A 19,568-nucleotide genomic window follows, 5' to 3' on the forward strand; every position below is an offset into this window, starting at 1 on the left:
CAGTGCTATATAATGGTCTTTTTTTCCACGCTGTAGGTTACTGAAGGTAAAATAGAATTCCTGAATGTTTCAACACAATCTGCGCCACAGAATATTTTTTAACCTGGCTTACATTAAACTAATTATTATATTGTTTTGCAAAAATTGGTAACTGCTTTTTGCTTTGCTTAAATTGTCAGTGTAGGTTTGCTTTTAGTGTTGGCTGCAATGAACATGAACAAGCTATATACTAAGTAATTACAGATTATAAACCTCTGTTGGGTAGAGACCTCCTTGGTAATAGGCAATATCCTTATATTGTATGGCAGAGGGTACCTTTTCCAATATATAAAAAAAACACTCTAGAACTATATATTTATACAATAAGAATGTTTGGTGGAGCAACATAATCTGACACATTCACATAACTGGGCAATATGTGGGTACAACTCCTTCCACAGCTGAAATAAGGGAACACTCACAAAAGAGTTTAGTAGTTATGACTTTATTTAGTCTCTATCCTAGTGCAGAATCTATGTATTAGGACTATAATTAGAATTATTAAGGCATTAGCACATGGGAATTGTAAAAGGGTGAAAATTGCAAATAACAAACATTGTTTAGGTACATAAGTAGGTAACATCGAAGTGAAAAATGTTGAAGTGATTATGAACTTCAACCTCTCCTCTCAAACCCAAGTGAATAAAGCGAGGAGAGACTTTTTCATGATAAGAATCCTCACGTAGGGCTCAAATAAAATACACCCACTGTTTGCAAATGTGATATCAAGCCTGTATTATCAAAATGAACTCTACATCCGATTCTCAGTCCAGTCCGTTGAAAAAACTCAGGAGTGTAGCAATAGTGCAACAGAGTTCAGGGTGGTTAGGGACTTTCTACACTCCAGTGTTAGCTAGTCTTCTCTACCAAACTATGTGATGGAGGGGGATTATTTTACTTTTATTGGAGCTGATTGTACCCTCGGTATGCCCATGCCAAAACTACAAAGAATACAGAATGCTGCAGCTAGGCAAGTCCTCAACATAACCAGACAGGACCACATTGCCCTGTTCTCAAACCACTCCACTGGTTGCCAGTGGCCAAAGGAATATCTTTCTAAGCTCTTTGCATTGTACACCTCGCTTTCCACTGACTAAATAGCTATATAAAATTAAAACACAGGCTATACAACCATGTAAGAAATCTAATGTCAGGAATAACCCAAATGATAATAATTAATAGCTACCGTAAAATCAAAATAGTAGATAAGTGCGTCGGGAAACCCACTGCGGGTAGCTGTTGCGCATTATAAATTTTAAATAAATAAATAAATAAAACAGTACAAACATGCAAATAATGGAACAAGTTAGGAAAAGAAAATCTGAGAAATCAGTCATTTGTGATTCAGAAGAGCCATCAAGTCCTGACCACTCCCAAAACCAAAGCTCATGCGCATCTAAGGCCACAACTTTGACTGGTTTGTATCTGTTCCTTCACCTATCTAATACTTTTTTTTGGCATGAACTGCATTTACTTGCAGGTCACTTCAAAAAGTTGGGAATATTTTCTGGGCATCACACTCAACACCAATACCCAAGTGTCTTTTGTATCACTGATGGGTGTAGTAAATCAATAAGTTATCATGCACACATTCTGACACTCAACTTTGCACTAATGCATGTATTTATCAATCCACTGACTTATCTTCCTATTCATCCTCCGACACAACCACAATACAACACACACAACTCAAAAACATATGCAAATTAAATTAAGTAGAAATCAAGTAGAAAAAGAAAACATGCTGCCTTCTAAATACAACAGGCATATATTTGCAAATAACAAACAAAACTAAACATGGCAGCAGGTGTCCATTCTGCAAAGATATTAGATATATTCTACCATTGTTTTAAAGTTCAAGCATGACCGCCACATTTAGAGCCAACATTCCATAATGATCTCCTGGTTTAGAGGAAGTGGTCGCATGGAATACGCTGCACTGCAGCGCACTGCAGATTAAATAAGTGGTAAGCAAGCAAATCGTTTGCACTGCCTGGAGAGCTGCAGTATCCTCTTAAGAAACATAACAAAGAAATAAAATCAAAACTAAAGGATGGGCATCGTCAGGCAATATACTGAAGTGCACCAATTGTTGGGTGAATGTACACACGTGGTCAGAAAATGCCATCATTCACAAAGCAAAAGAGCAAATGACTGAAGCAGACTGAACCATTACCTCATGCAGTTGCCAGTCATCAATGGAACCAGAGTGTAAATGACACTCAGACAGATTAATAGCAGAAGAGAGTGGAGCCATAAGACCTTTTCGTAGCTCTATGGATAGATATTTATATATAAGAATGTATGTATATTTTCCCATAATTCCAGCCGACATCTAAGAAGAGACTCTAGCCATATTTATTACAATGCAAATTTTCTCCCCCCTATGATTTGCCACAGGCAGTAACCAACAACAAAATCTACAAAGGTAATTTGGCATTTCATGTAATCAAAATCTCTGTATGAAAGCCTAAAGAGAAATAACAATCCACCCTTAAATGTCTGTTGATTTTACATTATGCTTTTCACAATCAATATGTTAATCCAAATGTGTTTATCATAATATTTCATAATAAACAGATGAGACCTATGGCAACAGAAATATTGTTCCTAGTGCGCCAATCAGGCCTGTAGCTATTATCAATGGTTTAACACCATAACAAACTGAGACCTCTTGTACTAAGCATAAGCTTTTCCACAAGGCAACCCTCAGGCATACAGTTACAAAATTACATAGTATACAAAATTACAAGTGGCAAAGCAAATTATTTCTCTTCTAAGAAGTGTTCTGTATACACGGTTGGTCAGAGGCTGTAACCATCACCAAAATGCGCGCCTACTATGGCAATAAATGAGATTCCATGTAACAAAATACCTATCTGTAGGCTTTAATACAGAGTAATAACAATCTACCCTTCAATGCCTATTGACTTTAACATATTCTTTTATCAGCCCTACTGTTTTAACTTTTCATTATAAACAATTACGCTTATAGCCTTTATCATTGACTTGTCACCATAAACAGCTCAGACCTACTGTGTTGATTCATAAGCCATTCCTGAAGGCAACTATCAGGTACAGCAATACAATTGTAAATTATGTGTAGAAAACACAGCTGTCAAAACAATACAACATTCCTATTAATAGAGCCCAATGAAGATTACCTTAGTGCAAATTATCTGTTCTCATTGTTTGTTCAGGTCGGTCTCTAGCACCTAACCCCTTAACTACTACAGTAATCTGCAAGAATCCATGTACCAAAATGCCTGCCTATAGACATTAGCACAGTGTAATAACAATCTACTGTTAAAGGCTGTTTGCCTTTAACACATCCAACATAATTTGTATCTCTGCACTTAAAAGGCATCTACTCTTAACCAATGGTTGGCACTGTATGCAAGCCAGGACTACAGAGGTAAGCTGGAAACTATCAGCAATACATTTGTAAAATTTAAAATATGTACAAAATTACTGGTGCTGAACAAAATATCCCCCTCTTTCAATAGAGCCTAAAAAAGAATCAACACAGTATAATTCTTCTCCCACAGTTTGACCGAGTGTGTGAACAACCCAATAAAAATTGCTAATGTGGTATTCTGTGAAATAAAACAAAATGAAGTGTCGAACCATACGACACTTGTCCTTGTTGGCACTCCTGTGGGAGACGATGTCTCATAGATGGTCAACTAGTATACTGTTTCAGAATAAGCAACAACAAAGGTTCAACTGGATATTTATTTGATTTGTCTCAATTTCAGTTGTTGGAGCATAATCCATTCAAGAAATACTTTCATTAATATAGATTTCAGTTCATCCGATTGCAATAAATGTGTCCCTATGCATTTCGGGACTCGTGCCCTTCGTCAGGGGACTTTGTAGCAATCTAAAAAGAAGAAGTATATACATTCAGGAAGGGGACTACATCGTATGGGCTTGTACAAAACATTCATGGGTATAGTGGATGGTACTTAAATGTGTAGCTTTACTAATGGTAATCATATGGAAAAGTGATTGGTGTGTGAACACGTGAGAAACCCAAGTGCAGGATGCGAAAAGTAACAGGGTAAACCTAGCGTATGTGGTAGGTGTATTTAATCAAAATGGCTGTATCAAGGAAAATACTGGTAAAGGAGTTTGGTTTGTGCTCAAATTAATCATGTGCATTCATTATCGCGTGCACTTACAATGACGTGAGAACTAGCTTAAAACAGGCCGTTGATAGTGAGTATGTAAAAAGTCTTACCGGAGAGTTACAGCGTAACAAGAGCTCGTAGCCGCAACCGGGCTCAGGTTGATTACTGCTAATGCGGAAGTGAATAGTTAATAAAGGGGCGTGTTGGGGGTGTGTTAGTGAGCGTCGATGACGGACTGTAGTCCGTTTGGTATGGTCAATAAGGTGCAGTCACAAAGGTGATTCTAAAGTGAATTCGCCTGAAGGTATCAGAAGTACCAAATGTAAAAAATATAGTGAAATGAAATTGTGGATGTTGTCTATGAAGGCAACGGAACGTCGGGGTAACAAAAAAAAAAAAAAGGACTTGCCGAGGCGGCCATCTTGGGGTGTACAAGAGTACGCCGAGAACAGTACGAATGCGTGTGTGTCACGAGGGATAAAGATATGTTGAAAGAAGTGTTGGTGTGTTTGTGGCAATAAAGGCGAGGTGGTAAATAACATATGGAGCACGAATAAAGTGGAGAACTGATTAGTATGTGTGTGACAGTGAAGGCAGAACAAAGAAGGTGAATGGCATTTCAATAAGGGTAGTACCATTATAACACATGGGGCACAAATAAAGTAGAAAATTGATGCAAAAGTGGTAAAGGCACAAGAGGTAGAATTGAAAAAGTACAGAACTAGGGTAAAGTATGTAAACCAAAAGTGAAGATGACAAAGCCAGAATAGTGATGTGATTTGAGTGTATTAAAGGAAACAACTGTATTCCATCCTGTCATTAAGTCCTTTCGGTTGACAGGCGTCAAGTCTCTTTATCCAAACAATTTCTCGCTGTAAAAGTCTCTTTTTTTTGTTAATGCCCTGTCTCACAGGTACAATCTCCAAAACAAGGAAACTCAATTGGCTGACGTTATGCTGATGAGAGGTGAAGTGTGCAGCGAGCGGTGATTTCAATGATTTGTTCCTGATGGTGCTTTTATGTTCGGTTATACAGACTTTTATTTTCCTCTCTGTCTTTCCCACGTATGGTAAGCCACACAGGCATTTTAACAGGTATACAACGTTCATAGAATCACAAGTCGCATTTGTCTGAAGTTTGATGGCTTTCCGAGACGTTGGATGGTTGACAGTGGTGCCCTTAATGATATTGTGGCAGTGACTACAATTCAGACAGGGTCTAGTGCCCGTATAACTGGTAATTGATTGTTTAGGTTGAACTTCCAAAAGATTCTTAATATTTTTAGAACGTTGGTACGCGAACAAGGGTGTATGATTGAAGATTCCACAAAAGTCTGGTTCACATTGGATCATCTGCCAATTTTTTAAGATGATTTTCCTAATATCCGTGCTCCTAGTCGAGTATTTGGACACAAATACTGGTCTTTGGTTGCTTGCTTGATCGTTCCGCGGAACTAGTAGGTCTGTTCAGTTCTTAAGTGTGATACGCTCTTTGGCTGTTTGCAGAACAGACTCTGGATATTTTCTGTCTCTGTATTTTTGTATTGTAGTATGCTCTGTGTGCTGGTAAGTCTCAGGTTCTGAACAAATTCTTTTGGCTCTCAACAGTTGAGAGTATGGCATATGTTTTTTTAATGGAGCAGGGTGGCAACTGTTGAAGTACAATGCATTATTCCTGTCAGTCGGTTTAACATATAGTTCAGTGACAATCTTGTTATTTTTGATGTTGATCATGACGTCCAGAAAAGGCAAGCCCTGTGTACTCACAGTGTGTGTAAACTGTATATGGTCATCTATGTTGTTGATGTAGGTGATGAAATCGAGTATTTCTTCAGGTGGACCTGCCCAAATGAGAAAAATGTCACCTATGTAACACCAGAATGTTTGGATTCTTTTAAGCCATCTAGGATTGTTCAAAATGTGATCCAGCTCTAGGCGGTGCATACAAAGGTTCGCGTAACTGGGAGCTGAACAATTACCCATGGATGTGCCAACTAGTTGCATGTAAAACTCATTGTTCCATGAAAAATAAGTGTGGTATAGCGTGTATTGTATAAGCTCCAATAGTAAGACTTTTAGGTCCACGTCGATTGGATGGTGAAGTAAAAATGATTCAATGGCTTCAATGCCTCTGTTGTGGGGTATGGATGTATACAGAGCACATACATCGATGGTGCATAGAATGTAGATAGTGTCGGTGTCCAAGGTTATTTGTTGAAGTCTGTTCAGAAGGTCGGTGGTATCGCGTAGATAAGTTGACATCATTTTTACTATAGGTTGAAGATACATGTCGATATATTTACCCGTGGGTTCGTGAATAGAGTTCTTGGTGTACACACTTGGACGAAATGGTGGTCGGTACAGATCTTTATGTATCTTGGGCAACATATGTAAACTTGGACATTTAGGGTTGGATTGAATGAGATATTTCCTATCTTTCTCCGTGATAGTTCCCATCATTAATGCTTTGTCTAATATCGTTTTCAAGATCTTAAGGAAAGCATCGGTGGGGTCCTGTGTCAGTTTCATATAAAGGATGATATCTTGGACATGGTCAGTGACACTTTTGTTGTAGAAGTCATGATCCATAATCACGAGTGCTCCCCCCTTGTCGGCCTGACAACAAGTGATGTCTTTATTGTTGGTGATCTGGTTTAACGTTCTATGGTCTCTTAGGTTGAAGTTGTTCCTCTAGGGTGCCGTTTTTTTTAAACATTCCGTGATTGCGTTCAGTGTGATTGTTTCATACGAGTCAAAGATCTTATGACTGATGGGTGCTACAAAAGAACTTTTGCTTTTCAAATCCTTGTTCTCACAGGCGGACCAGTCGGTGGGCTGACGTTGGTAAAGAAGTGTCGCAATCTTAAGTTTCGCATACATTTATACAAGCTGACCTCAATTTCTAGTTCGTCTGAATGATACGTGGGGACAAAGGATGTCCCTAGTTGCAAGGTTACCATCTGGGAGTTGGTTATTTCTTCTTTGGAGATGTTAATCACTAAGTTTTTTTGCTCCGAGTTGATTGAGCTATGGTTGAGGTTGATTCTTTTTCGACCTCTACTGCTCCGGGTTCGACGATTACGGCTGGGCCTTTCTCTAAAAAAGGACCGCCGGATGTGGTTTCACTGGTTTGAACAATGTTTTTCGGGAATCGTAGGAGGTGGGATATTTCTTGGGGGTCTCCCCATGTATGTGCCACTTCTTTGAGGTATAGATCCGTCGGTTGAACTGCCTTCATCAGAGGAGGGGTTATTGAAAGGTTTTTGTTGTCTACACTCCCTGCCAGTCCCAAGCAAAATGCTTCCCTTTCCATCCGCTATTCTCGTAATGAATTATTAGCATATGCTGGCAATATGGAGACCACTAAAAGCCCCTGTATGCAAGCGGAACCAGGACTATCCCATAGGCCCTTCTCTTGTCGTTCATGTCACTGGTCCAGCATGGGTGTTACTCTTCCGGGCAGCCACCCAAGCCATGTCATTAGCAACACAATTCTTAGCTGCCTATATCTCAATGCTAGATCCCTACCCAGACATGCCCTGGATATTTGGGATTTACTCACCTCTAAATCTCCAGACTTGCTTTTCATTACCGAAACTTGGCTGTCTGACAACAACGCCCGGATCTAGCTAATGCCCTCCCCTTCAACTACAAAATTATTACACATGACAGATCTGGTAAGAGAGGAGGGGGGTAGCGGTGATCTTCAGGGAGCATTTAGCATGTCTAGTGGAACCAATAGTCTCTTATAGTGAACATCAGACTTTACCCTTCAAAGTACTCTACGAGGGCTTTACTATATTAGCAGGAGCTGTAATCTACAACCCCCCTGGACAACAATCTAATTTTGGAGCCAAATTGCTTAATCAACTTCTGCCTCTATGCCTAAAAGTAAAAAACTACATTATTGTTGGCGATTTTAACATTCATTTTGAGAAAATGGATGCGTTAGGAACCTCTCAATTGAAACATGATATGGAAATTTTGAGCCTCAGGCAGTGGGTGGTGGGCCCCACTCATATAGCCGGCCACACACTGGACCTACTTTTCACCAATATCGAATCAACTCATATAGCTGAGGTTCAGCCTCTGCCCTGGTCGGACCATTTTCTCATATCTTTCCAACTCGAAGTCCCCTGCAAGCCTCAGAAATTCAAAGCTGCTCAGAAAATCTCCAAACGTACATGGAGATAGTTGAGGAATCCAACTTTGATAAATATTTCCAGGAGACCAATCTTATACTCCCGATGGACTCTCCTGTATGCATAGATGTCGCCACCTTTGATGCCGGCATACTGCAAACCTTGAATAAACTAGCTCCCTTGCGGGAAACTAGGAAAAAGGCCCCAACGGAGAAATGGTATACCCCTCATCTAAAAAGTCTCAAAAAGGAATGCCAAAAGCTCGAGCACCTTTGAAGGCAGTCAAAGGACAATGTAGCCAAATTAAACTATGTTCATCATCGGAAACAATACACTCTTGCCATCAAACACGCTAAGAAAGACCATTTCACACAGCGCATTCAAGAGAATAGTAACTCTTCGAAGGAACTGTTTAAGATAGTGAAGGAACTGAGCAAACCTACCAGTATCTCGCAAACACTCACCCCTACGGTCGATGCTTGTAATCGAATTAGCACCTTTTTCTCGGACAAAATTAAGAAAATCTACTCAAAATGTTCCCCTCAATCAGCCAACACCAACACAGTTGAATCCCCCAACACTATGCTTGACTTGGAAACCGCAGACGACGAAATTACACCCCGTTAGCTGATTTCGAACCACTCTCAGTGGAGGATGTTCTAACAGCTATGCAATCAGTTAAATCTGGCTCCCCTGCGGACCCATGTCCTCACTTTGTGTTCTCCAAGATTGCACCTACGCTCTGTCCTCTAATCACCCAAATTTTTAACAAATCACTCAGAACTGCCACCTTTCCTGACGTCTGGAAGCATGCTGCTGTGATCCCTCTCCTAAAGAAAGTGGGTTCGATATTCTCAATCCTGAGAATTACAGACCCATCTCCCAGCTTCCTTATCTCTCTAAAGTCTTAAAGAAACTGGTCAATGTTCAAATGACCAAATACCTGGAAACTAATCTTCTCCTGGACCCCTCTCAGACGGGCTTCAGAGCGAATAACAGCACCGAGGCTACGTTGCTGGCAGTGTTTGACAGTATCAGATCCTCCATAAACCAAGGAGGGGCGGTGGCACTGATACTGCTCGACCTGTCAGCGGCGTTTGACACGGTCTCCCACCATTGCCTGCTGAACATACTTCGGCCCAAAGTAGTTCAATCTAATGCCCTGAATTGGCTACACTCTATCTTGCGTAATCGCACTCAGACCGTTCATATGGGCCAGTTCCAGTCTAGATCCACCCCCATCGACTGCGGGGTCCCGCAGGGCGCCTCGCTGAGCCCCACCCTTTTCAATGTATATATGTCATCTCTAGCCAACATTGGAAGGAAGTGGGGCATTGGCGTGTGCTCGTATGCGGATGACACGCAGCTGATGGTGGCCCTGGATGAGAAGCCTGAGATCATTAAAACCAAACTACAGGGTTGCCTTGCAGAATGGCTCAATGGATGCATTCCCACTGTTTAAAACTAAATGCAGGGCAATCCGAAATCCTTTTGTTTGGTAATGCCAAACAAGTGTGGGATGCCTCGTGGTGGCCGCCCTCATTGGGTCTTGCCCCCACTCCCAAACAACAGGCTAGGAATTTGGGGATTATCATGGACGACGAACTGTCATGAAAGACCATATGCGATCCCTCTGTGGTAAGGGTTTCGCCATCCTGAAACTCCTAGCTAGGTTGTTCCCCTGGATACCACTGGACTGCAGACGCTCAGTTACACAGTCCTTACTGGTTAGCCGTCTAGATTATGGCAACGCGCTGTTTGTAGGGATGAACGAACACCTGTTCTCTCGTCTACAGGTTCTGCAGAACTCGGCCGCCAAACTCATCTGTGATAAAGGCAGGTTAGACTCGGCATCGGAATGTCTGAAGACACTGCATTGGCTGCCGATGCGTCAGAGGGCCGCCTTCAAGCTACTCTGCCATGCCCACAGGGCCTTGCACAAGACAGGCCCTATTATTCTTCAAGGAAAGATCGAATTCTATGTCCCTACTAGGAACCTACGATCAAGCACTAGCAGGGACAAAACGTATCTATAGAGTCAGAACTGGCGGCCGTTCATTCTCTTACCTAGCGGCCAGGAAGTGGAATGAGCTTCCAGATGACCTTAGACATACAACAAATTATCTCCTGTTCCGGAAAAAATTGAAAACCCACCTTTTTCCCATTTCTCAATAGGCCCCTCAGCTTCAGTTTCAGTAGTGTTCACTTGGTATTAGCGCCGTGATATCCCTTGGGATGAGTGATGGGCTCTACAAAAACCACAAATAAAAAAAAATACGCTGGGCATACACTTCCGCCCAGCTGTAGAAATGACATGTAACCAAATACTTTTCTTCAGCGTGTAACATAATGTGACAACACTAAACATTTAGAGGCCTACTGACTTGACCATATGCTTTTGACTATAAATGAGCTGGGCCTACTGTCGTTGTAATGACCTTTCACGTTAAACAGGCCAGACCAATGTCATCAGGCATAACATTTCCCTGCACATCAATTGAGCTTACAGCTATTATTATTGGCTTGTCACCATATCAGGCCACTGTACTGAATATAAGCTTTCGCATAGGGCAGCCATCTGGAAAACAGTTATAAAATTGTAAATGTAGACAAAATTACAGATGGGAAAGCAAAATGGTATCTCTCCTAGCAGGACTTAACAAAGGTTATCCCAGTGCAAATCCTGTATACTTATGGTATGTCAGTGGGTAACCAACACCAAAACCCTCGCCTACTACGGTCTTCCATGAGATTCCATGTAAAAAAACAACAATGTGTAGGTTTGAATTCAATATAATAATAATCCACCCTTAAATGCCTGCTGACTTAACATATGCTTTTCGTAATCAAATTAAGAGGCTTGCTGCATTTATCGTAATGTTTCATAATAAACATTCTGGCATATTACCTTTATTAATGCCTTGTCACCATAACCACCTTAAGCCCGTTGTACTAATCAAATCCCCAAGGCAACCATTCGACATTCAGTCATAAAAGTAAAATTGTATGCAAAATTATAGTTGGCAATGCAAAATCATCTTTTTCCTAAGAGAGTCTAGTAGCATTATTGTAATGTGCAGCTTCTATCCCCGTAGTTTGTTCAGGTAGATCACCAAAACTAAAACCATCTGTCTTGGTTTATCATGCCCACCACACTAGCCTTATTACTTAACGTGCCTGGGAACACCTTGGGTGTGGCTGCACCACCAACTTAAGAGAATAATGTTTCATCACGAGTTAAGTGTGCAAGACTAATGTGTAAACTGTAGTTAATAATGTATTTTGGCCATCCAGGATTTGCACATTTATAACTGAGGGCCATGCAATGAGATTTCCAAAATTCTCTCAAGATTTTGGCAAATCTTGGCGACCACCTCTAAACTGCAGCCCTGTTTCAGCACATGCTTTGCCTCAAAGTTTCCATTGCAGAAAGATCTCCGCGTGGGGCCATTTACCTGAATTGACTTCTTGGGCATGCCTGGAACTTCCTCGCTTTCAGCTTCATGTCTTCTCATCCAATCAATCTCTGAAACTAAGAAAAGGAAAAGGCTAGAAGAATTTTAACATTTGGCAAACATCAGGGCACAAGGTTCAACTTTCAAAAGAAAATTTAAAGCACAGCTATGCACAAATATTGTGTGACAAGTATCAAGAAATATAAAATCTTTGCAACTGATTTAGAAAGGTTGGGATTTGATACAGATCATCGGCAAAAGTTTCAGAGTCAAGCATCAAAGAAATAGTGACTTATTGTCTGTGCTCATTCATGATGTGAGGAAACACCATCAAGTGAAATGAAAACTAAAATAACTCTGATTCACATCACATTCCTGTAAGTGAGAATTATATACTTAATGAGTAATGTTAAACTGTGTAATGTCATATTGTATGAAGTTTATCAAAATAACATTGTATGCATATTTTACGTGCCTACTGAGAGAAATTCGTGCTGAGAGGAATCCCTTCTTTAAAGAAAGGATCCAAGTGATCCAATACTGCAGAAAGTTCCAAACCCCAAATGAAGAGTTTCACACAAGAACAATCTGATTGCAGGTAAATAGCATGTCTATGTTTTGGGAGTTTGTTCCAGAGAGGAAGTCCTATCTTAAATAATAATACAAAAGTCACTAGTGTTACCTTTTGTTTTTAAGGTTTGACAGCTTCTCTCTTGGAGTTCAGCAGTGTCTACCAATCAAGACTTCTAATTAAAACCCTGTTCCCGAGGCCTAATCAGTCGTCATTGGTGTTTTAAAAGTCATGAATATGAAAGGTTAGGAATTAAGAGTTTGGGTCCATATCCTCTTTGTGAAGCCTCAATGCAGACCTCTAAGATAAGAGCCCTTCCAGTCAGGTCTGACACCCTTTCTTTCTACAGTAAGCTGTTCCATGTAACAAATTGCCTGTCTGAAGATTTTAGCACAGTGTAAAAACCACCCATCCTTAAAAATGCCTATTGTCTCTAATGCATGCTTTTCACAATTAGTTGATCAGGCTTTTATGGGTTTGCCATACGGTTTCATAATCAACCGATCAAACCAATCACATTTGGCATGCTTTTCCCAACAACATTGTGCAGCCTTTACCCTTTAACATTGTCTTTACACTTTAAGAGTGGGTGGCCTACATCAAACCTCTTCCCTACTATCTTAATCTTTGAGATGCAATGTAACAAAATACCTGTTTGTAGGCTTTAATTTGGAGTAATAACAATTCACACCTAAATGCCTATCAGTGCTAACACATGCTTTTCACACTAAATGCATCTGGCCTAGTGCCTTAATCATATCATTTCATATTAATCAGAGGTGACCTATAGTCATGATCATTTGCTTACCCCTTTAACCAACTCAGTCCTGCTGCATCGAGTATGAACTTTTCCACATGCCAAAAAGGGCAATACATGAAATCTTTTTAGTGGAAACACACAAATTCGGCCCATTCAAATCCTGAACTCATGGGAAGCAACATGGTAATGGAGCTTAAGCACCTCTCTCAGTAGGACTATGAAAGCTTTTTTTTTGTTAATCAAGTAGGTTAGGTGACAGTTGCAGTGTAAAGCAAGTCTTAAAGATCCATGTATGTAAGTGACTGTCTTCTTCTCATATATGCTGCTTCCAGAGAAAAACACTATAAATTTACTAGTTATCTAAGATTCTTCAGTAGCATTACAGCATCATGTTAAAGCTCAGACAATTGAATACATAAACAAAATGATCACTGCTGTGCAAAGGGCAAGCACTTTTTTGTGGAAGCACATCATTTCTGCCCAATCAAAACATGTACTTCTGACCCCTAACATGTGAGTGGAGTCAAAGCCCTCTCCTTGTGAATCTCACCTAATTGTATAGCAACAGATGGAGTCGTAACCCAGACCATAAAAAAAATGAGAAATCATACATTCTCAATTAAGCCATTCAATTCTTTGAGGACTTGTGTGAAATGTCACTTTGGTCATTAAGGTATAGAGCAGAAGAAGAATATGGGTGTGCACCCCAAATATCAAATCCAGAATATCCAGGCATGCAAATATTGTGGATAACATATTGAATCCACATTATTAAAAACTAAGTAGTATAGACTTTTTATACCTGACGCCACATGTACCTTGGTGACATATATCTTCGAGGTGTGCATATGTGGAGATAGGAATAGTAAATCTATACTTCCCTATGTACACTTTTCTTTCAATATTTTGTCCCTCAATATTCTGCCTACAATATTCTTGTATATTGATATTCTTGGGCTCAATATTCAAAAGTACAACCAAGAACAATTAATTTGATTGTATCCAGATATATTTTGCAAAAAAAGCCCTTATTTACAGAGTAAACAGGGGAGTTTTTGAATAACCATTAACAATGTGGGCATGAGTCAAACGCGATTTATCACGGTCTGCCTAAAACATCTTTGGCCAGACTGCAAGCTGTTCAAAATCAAGCGGCGAGACTGGCCTTCGGGATTTCGAAGTGGCAATCTGCCAGGCCCCTCCTTTCCAAACTGCACTGGCTCCCTGTCACTTCAAGGGCGGCCTTTAAGATCGGCTGCCTCACTTTCAAGTCGCTAGCTGGGCCTTGTCCCGCCTTCCTGAAATCTCTTATCAGGCCCTATTACCCATCCCGGAACCTGAGATCCTCCCATCTTCACCTCTTGACCATTCCCTCTTTCAAACTTTGCAGATCTGGAGGCCGAAGATTTGCATATTTGGCCCCCAAACTTTGGAACTCTTTCCCTTTCTCCCTCAAAACCTCCAATTCTCTGACTCTTTTTCGTAAATCTCTAAAAACCTGGCTGTTCCCCCAATCTAGTTAAGTCCCCCTGTCCCCTCTGCATCCAACCAGCGCCAGGAAACCCATGGTGTCAGTGCGCTCTATAAGCACCCCTTACAATACAAGACAATACAATGAGTTTGCTATGAACCCTCACCATTGAAAGATCAGAGGAAGACTGAATCTTTCTTTATCAGCAGTATAGTGCAAGATCCACTTAAAAAGGCAATGATGACTCCATTGCTAAAAAGAGATTCATTTGACCCCACCGCACTTAACAACACCTGGGATGACTCTCTTAACTGGCAAAGATCTCCATAAGTAACAGAAACTTGACAAGTTGCCCATTTGATCACCTCATCTGGATATCAAATCCTTGCACCTCCCCGGCAAGCAAAGGTTGGAGGAGGGGAAGAGGCGATCTTCAAAAAGTCAGTACAATTCATGCACAAACAAGATATGCCATTGACAGACTATAAATCCATGTGGGTACTTACTAACAGAAACACTGAATACTGAGATTTCACAGAGATTTTCCTGTACACAAGCACAGACCTCACCCTTAAGACTATCATCCTCTGCACTAGTACTGCCATGCACTGATTGCAAGCTAAACTTTAATTTTTTAAAGTTTATTGGTTTAGTGCAGATTTTAAGTAGAGAGGACTTTCTAATATTTGTGTTTGTTGCGAAGTTGTCTTGATCTGCACTCTGTTCCAGAGGTTCTATCAGGTTTTCATTGGCTTCCATCTTGCCTGTGCCAACTGGAGGCATCATTTTGGGGAAAGGGGACTCTAGGTGGTCAGATATTTCATTTTCACCTCACTTTATGCCCATATAGTGAAAGGCCATGCACAGACACGTCAAAGGTGCACCAATGGCAATCCAGTTTGTGCCCATCTGCACCTCGATAGTGCAAGGGGCTAGGGACCCTATCCAATCTTTATCTCAGCCCTGCTGTTACCCTTTGGAATTGCTTCACTTTTGTAGGGTAGCTCCTACTGTCCACTGTATTCATACTATGGATGTTGCTGCATAGGTTGTTACATGTCAGCATTGTCTCTTCTTTTTCACCCCAAACCTCTGCTGCAAGGAAGCCCCCTTATTCTCAATGTCGTAACAGTTGCAGTGGCCAAACTAGTGAAAGTAAATTGTAGGTCATTCCCACACATAAATGGGGCATTTTTAATTTTTAGTCAACCGGCGCCTGGCTGTGTTATTTCTTGCAGGGACCTGGCTTTGTTCCAAGCCTACCGCGAAGTGGTAATGACCTTAACAGCAGGTTACCGCATTAAGAGACATATCTGCATTGGAAAATTGGGCAGTGGCATTACAATAATCTATAATTCTTATATAATCTGTGGATCTAGTAGTATACCAATCCCAGACTGTGATCAGTTGTTTTTCTCACTATAACTCTCCCAAGATTTCTCTTTCTGAAGTGAATTAATCTACCATCCCCAAGGGTATAATACACATTTCTAAGGTGCTTGTTGACATTGTCCAGTATGTCTTAAAAGCAGCTAACTTTAAGATTCTAGGTGATCTTAATATTCACCCTGACAGCGCTCAATGCTCAGCTGCCTTAAATCTGACCTGGAAGCTTAGATTGCTTAGATTGCTGGTAAATTCTCCTATATATGTAGCAGGTCATATTATGGATTCTGTGTTTTCAAACTTATCTTTGCTATTAGTTGGCAATCCCCTTGCCCTAAACTGGACGAACCACTTCCTGTTCCTCTAAATATTACGATTCCTGCCCCCTTCCTCCATCCATGTCTTTTATGTCACAACAGTGGTTACAATTGAATATATCTTCTCTTTGTAGCTCGGTTGAGCTCACTCTGCTCCTGTTAAAGGTGCAGAAAAATCCTTGAGATCTTGGCAAATGGATGGTGACGGGCCTTATTCAAATATCTGATGCCCCCATGGGATCCCCTAAGCATTCAGCCCGGTAGATCGATACAAGTCTCCTGGCTCTCAAGAAAAAGTGTAAAAGGCTGGAATAGTCCTGGTGGAAAACATTTGAATCTTCCTACAAGAGAACTTACAGGGAAGCAATTACAATTTGTCAGTACCTGCTCCCACTCCTCCCTGTGTTATGTCAGAGCAGGTGACATGGCTTGTAAGTCAGTTGGAATGAGGACTGGGGCTTACACCCACCATCCCTGCCCTAGACCAAGATGCAGTTTACAACATTTTCAAGCCCATTTCAGAGGCCTGTTTAAACATTGTCCTGCCGTTTGGAACACTGGTTGTCATTTTGGTTCTGGGTGTGGTCCCAAAATAAAAGGGTACCACACCCTACTTCAACTGTCAGTGGATCTAGGTGTGGCTCCACAACAAAAGGAGACCACACCCTGTGTCACCTGCCAGTTATTGAGTTTTCATTCAACAAAGCTGCAGCACTCCTCGAGTAACGAGACACATGATTTAAAAGGATTAAGGTAGGCGTCTATTGAGGAAAAATATATTTTCGTTTTTTTAAAATCTCAGAAGACCAAGACTTAGTGAGATTTCCTAGAAAGAGAAAAATACTTTGTTTAAACTTCTCCAGAGAAAATGAAATGACATTGTTTAAGGTAGTGAATAAAGCTACATTGGCTGTGAATCTCGCATTTTGTTTGCAAATTCTTAGGAAGACAAAGACTTATTAGGAAGACACAGACTTATTTTAAAAGCAGCAGTAATAATCTTTTTTGGAAAAAAGTAAAACCAGTTTGAGTGAGCAGAAGCAAACACTGAAAAGCGAATCATGAGAATCACAGACTAAAAAGAATGATCACAAGCACAAGAGAAAGATTATATTTTTTGTGAATAATGAGAAGCGCTCAAAAACTCATTGCCACACTGGGCACTGCAGATATTTTAAAGACTTTGGTATGTGAGATGAGAACATGATTTAACAGCTAATTTATGTCTATGTGTTTGTGATTATGCCTATGTAACCTAGTTGCTATTTTTTTACAGACTGGCATCTAAAAGTCAGGCTCAGGCTCAGGCTCAAACCTCTTCCCATCATCACACTGGGAAAAGGGCAATGTTCATTCTCCACTGTTGGTTTTGAGGTCCATTCTTCAGGTAGGAGAGATCTTTAATTGTATCTTACTCACCAATATGAGAACATATTCCAATGACCACACTCTAATGAGTATTTGCCTTCAACAGGATCTCCTCCCTTCCTAACGTCCTGCCCCATACTTTGAGCCAGTTTTCTTTGTGACTTTATCCAAGGCTACTGCAGCAAGGTACCAATGTCAATGTCAGAAGTTCTTATATAGCGCAGCTTGTCACCGTTGTTGTAAATAAAACAGCGACAAGTATTAAGCATTAGCAGAAGACATGAAATTATGATGTACTTATGTGTTTCACCGCTAATCTCTAGTTTCGGCCAGACTCCATCTTGTTTTCTGTCCGCCATTTTGTTAGCCACATATTGCCATGTGCTCACCACGAGGCGAGTCCTACCTCAATGCTAGTCACCCTTGAAGTTTGCCCAGCAACAAGCTATAAATAGTCCTTTGTGCACCTAACGCCTGCGCAGTGAAAACCACATCTGTGCTTAATTAGTCCAGATAGGAATGTGTATCTCCGTGGGCTTCAAGAACCGTTAACTCCGCCTATGTATTGATCATGTTCAGAAAATGTCCTTATATGGTCATAAATCATGTCCCGAGTTGAACCCTCCTACTTATGAGCCCCTTCTTTTGTGTATAAAAGGGGACTGCGTGCTCGTGCTCTTTGTGCTACCTTGTACAATGCTGTAGAGTGTTGTGTGGGTTGTAGTACCACCTTTAAAGGTTTATTAAACTATGTTTTTGTATTTCCAGTTTTCGTGCCAATTTCTTTATCTAGTCTGAGGACTTCGTGCACAGAAGGGCGAACCCTTTGCACTCGCAGGCCTTGCTGAGGCCTGTACACATCAATTGGCGCCCGTCACGTGGGGCTCATCGACGACTCGGATGCTCGAAGGATTGGTCGTGAGGAAGGAATGGAACCTTGCCGGGGACGTGATCACTGACAGCGGCGTCTTTAGTCCTGGCATCCCGAGGTATTCTTCCTTCCCCTCCGATCTGACCATCTGGGTGGCGCCGGTCTTCGACTGAGACCTTTTCTGTCGGTTTGCCGCGTAGTGGCCGTTTGGGCGAGTTGGAATCTGGACGTTCCTGATTGGTAAGAGCCGTTATACGGTACTTGCTGTGAGCTTATGAGTATGAACAGACTAGTCTTATGATATGATATGATATGATATGATATGAAATGATTATGAATATGACTATGTGATATATGCGTTGCAACACATATCGGCGGGCAGTGTGGAGAGATTTCTCCTGACTTTTGAATTTGAGCGGCAACATTTCTGTGCCTTTTTGTTTAACTTATTATCGACATGCCCGTTTTTAGCGCACTCCGTAAGTGGTGCTGCTGTTTTGGAAGTGACCGGTTAAGACTTGAGGAATCACAGCTGGTTCCCCCAGAGGGGACACCGAATAGGGACATGTATGTAAAATTTGGTCTTTCTCCTATAATGTACAGCACGTTGTGGAGAAAGTACACCAAAAAGGATCCTGAGTTGCGTTGGCCATTGTATGGATCGTTTGATTTGCGGAAAATTGAGTTCGTAGAACAGTGTATGTGTAAGCGTCGTGTGAGACAAGATATGTTTGAGAGTATTCGTATATGGGTGAAAGAAGTGCGTGGAGAAACGTGAGAAAGCGCTGATTGAGAAAGAGCGACGAAAGAGTGATCGTGCCAAAGCTCAAGAATTGAAAAACCGTGAAGCTACAGAATTAGAAGAGAGACAGGAAAAGGATCGTAGATTACAAATATCTGGCCAGTATGCCATTCGGCGGCCTCTCTATCCTGTCCTTAATAAACCTGATGATGATTTTTCGTTATTAGATCGCTCTCCACCTCCGCACGCTGGACCGTCCGCCCCGAGGGGAGGTGAGGATTCTGGACCGCTCCCTGGCAAGGTGGATACGCGGT

Source organism: Lissotriton helveticus, chromosome 6 (assembly GCF_964261635.1).
Source record: "Lissotriton helveticus chromosome 6, aLisHel1.1, whole genome shotgun sequence".
In the NCBI taxonomy this organism is placed as follows: Eukaryota; Metazoa; Chordata; class Amphibia; order Caudata; family Salamandridae; genus Lissotriton; species Lissotriton helveticus.